We start from the raw sequence: 2,984 nt of genomic DNA, 5'->3' as shown, positions 1-2,984 counted from the left end.
CAGAGTTTAAGGAGAGAGCTGGCCCTAGCATAACCTTTGGAGATGACAGCAAAGGGTTCACTATAGGATATGGCTTGATTTCAAAAGAAAATGTCATCATTAATGAAGTTGCATTGGTTGATGGTCTCAAACACAATTTATTGAGCATCAGTCAGTTATGTGACAGAGGGAATACTGTTTTCTTCAATTCTGAAGCCTGTATTGTCACAAGTAAGAAGGACAATAAAGTGGTTCTAACTGGAGTTAGAAAATGGAATGTGTACCTGATAAGTGGCATTTTATACCACTTAGAACGTCTTAAAATGGCTTAAATTGGTGTCTTGAAATCAAGTATTTTGTGTATTTGATGCGTTTTTCTAGTGTTTATGCATTTCAGGGTATTAGTTGCATTTCGGAGGAGGAATCATCAAGAATAAGCCTTGGCATGTGTTCACCATTGCGAGAGGAAAAGAACGGGCAGATTACGGCGAAGAAACGAAGCAAACCTGGATTTTTTTCCAGTAAGGTCCTGCGCGCCCGCGCAGCAATGCTGAGCGGCCGCGCAGCAGCCTTGCGCGCCCGCGCAGAAATACTGAGCGGCCGCGCAGGGTCGGGGGAAAGGATAAATTATTTTAGACTTCTACTTCTGTTTGGCTTCCAACTTCTATGTAATCTGAGTTTTATGGGACTATTATATAAGTAGATTTGAGACGTTTTCACAGAGAAAAAGAGGAAGGAGATTATGTTTTAGATTGTGTTTTACGCAAGAAGCAAAGGAGATAAGGAAGAAGACCGATTTAGCACACTGCAGCGAAGAGGAAGCATATATTCTTGTGGTTCTTGTTTCGTTGTAACGTTGGATGCTAGTTTTCTTGCTTTGACTTATTTACTCTTGTGACGTACTCTGTTTTAATATAATTAGTTTAGTTATTATTTTCTTGTGTTTGTTATCATGATTTCATATGAACCCATGATGGCGATAAGTTCTATTATGGGCTAATCGTGATCATGGGGTTGCAACGGATTTATTATGGAATTCTTTAGTTAATTGTTGAATACTTTAGTGTGTGATGATTGCATGATATCTAGTATTGGTTGTGCGTATTCGTCTTATGTGCGTCGCGAACATATAAGATAGGGTGTTAATCTCTTGTGAAGCGACGGTGGATCTTGAGATTTAGAACTTGCCATGCTAGCATAGGTTCATGTACGTTGTGCATGATTAGTGGGTAACTCTAACAGTTTTATTTGCCCTATGTAATCAAAAGGAATAACTTGTGCTTAAATCGTTATGTTGTCAATTTCTGTAGACATATAGGAACTCAACATAATTGATGACTATTCAACTTCTATCTTAATTGTGGATGTTTGGTAGAATGGTATTAGTACAATGAAAGTTGGCTTTTATCAGTTTCGTGTTATTCGATTAATATCATCACTGTCACATGCTAAAGGTAATAACAATGGCTATAGAAGGAAGTAATAATGAAGTTGTGATCTCATGAGTGTTTTATTATTGATAAATTGAAGTGTTAGTTAAGTGTTTAATTAAGTAGTTAATTATAATTAATATTTAATCAACAATTTTAAGTGTTATCTTAACATTGAGAAGTAATCATACATTGGTGAGTGAGTTTAATTAGACAATATTTTAGTCTGAGTCTCTGAGGGAACGAACTAGAAAGTATTCTATATTACTTGTGAACGCGTATACTTGCGTGAATATTAGTGCGTGATTTCGCCCTAACAAGTTTTTGGCGCCGCTGCCGGGGACTCGGCGTATTTGTTTAGTTTATGTACTTACCATCATTGGTCATTAGGACTCAGTGATTAGGACGTAGTAGTTACTTACTCTTTTCGGTTGTGTTTCAGGTACTTTAGCAAGCGTTTATGCAAACTCGTTCTCGTGCTCGCAAGAGGACTTTAGATACAGCTGAGGAGAAAGACGAAGTTCTTGATACTCCGGAGAAGTTAGATTTTGAGGATTCAGATTCAGGAACTGAGTAGAAAGAACCAGTAAACATGGGAGATCGTATTGTTCAAGCTGATCCAGCTCTTATGGATTTTTCTCGGCCTAAAATTGATGACATTCAGTCAAGCATCCTTCATCCGGCTATTCAAGCTAACACCTTTGAAATCAAGCCGGGCACTATTCAGATGGTGCAGAATTCTGTTTCTTTTGGAGGAGCGGCAACTGAAGACCCCAACATGCACATAAGAAATTTTGTCGAGATCTGCAGCACTTTTAAGTATAATGGCGTGACTGATGAGGCTATCAAGTTGAGGCTTTTCCCATTCTCACTAAGGGATAAGGCTAAAGACTGGTTACATTCTGAACCAGCTGGGTCCATCACTACATGGCAAGATCTTGCGCAAAAGTTTCTGGTGAAGTTTTATCCAATGGCAAAGACTGCTGCTATAAGGAGTGCTCTTACTCAGTTTGCGCAGCAACCTACAGAATCTATGTGCGAGGCTTGGGAACGCTACAAGGAAATGTTGAGAAAATGTCCGCATCATGGAATGCCGGATTGGATGGTAATCACTGGTTTTTATAATGGTTTGGGGGCCCAATCTCGGCCCATGCTCGATGCAGCAGCTGGAGGAGCCTTATGGGCTAAAAGCTATACTGAGGCGTATAATCTTATAGAGACAATGGCTGCAAATGAGCATCAAAACCCAACTCAGAGGATGACGTCAGGTAAGGTAGCAGGTATTCTGGAAGTTGATGCAGCCACCGCTATTGCAGCCCAGCTCCAAGCGCTATCAATGAAGGTTGATTCTTTGGCTACGTATGGAGTTAATCAAATAGCTATGGTTTGTGAGCTTTGTGCAGGTTCTCATGCTACGGATCAGTGTTCTCTTGTCAACGAATCTGTTCAGTATATGAATAATTATCAGTGACAACAGCAGCCTGTGCCAGCGACCTATCATCCTAACAACAGAAATCATCCAAATTTCAGCTGGGGAAATAATCAGAATGCTATTCAGCCACCATATCAGCAAGG

General features: G+C 39.8%; 1 non-coding gene across 1 annotated transcript; it reads right to left on the bottom strand.

The window, feature by feature from the left end:
• Window positions 1-2,394: 2,394 nt before the first annotated feature.
• On the bottom strand, window positions 2,395-2,501 carry LOC141679986 (small nucleolar RNA R71). The gene has a single exon (XR_012558221.1). It is a non-coding gene; the product is annotated as a small nucleolar RNA R71 (small nucleolar RNA).
• Between the last annotated feature and the right edge of the window lie 483 nt (window positions 2,502-2,984).

The sequence above is a fragment of the Apium graveolens genome, chromosome 1, assembly GCF_009905375.1.
Source record: "Apium graveolens cultivar Ventura chromosome 1, ASM990537v1, whole genome shotgun sequence".
In the NCBI taxonomy this organism is placed as follows: domain Eukaryota; kingdom Viridiplantae; phylum Streptophyta; class Magnoliopsida; order Apiales; family Apiaceae; genus Apium; species Apium graveolens.
The sequence above is the reverse complement of the archived record's forward strand: the minus strand, read 5'-3'. Positions and strand labels throughout refer to the sequence as shown.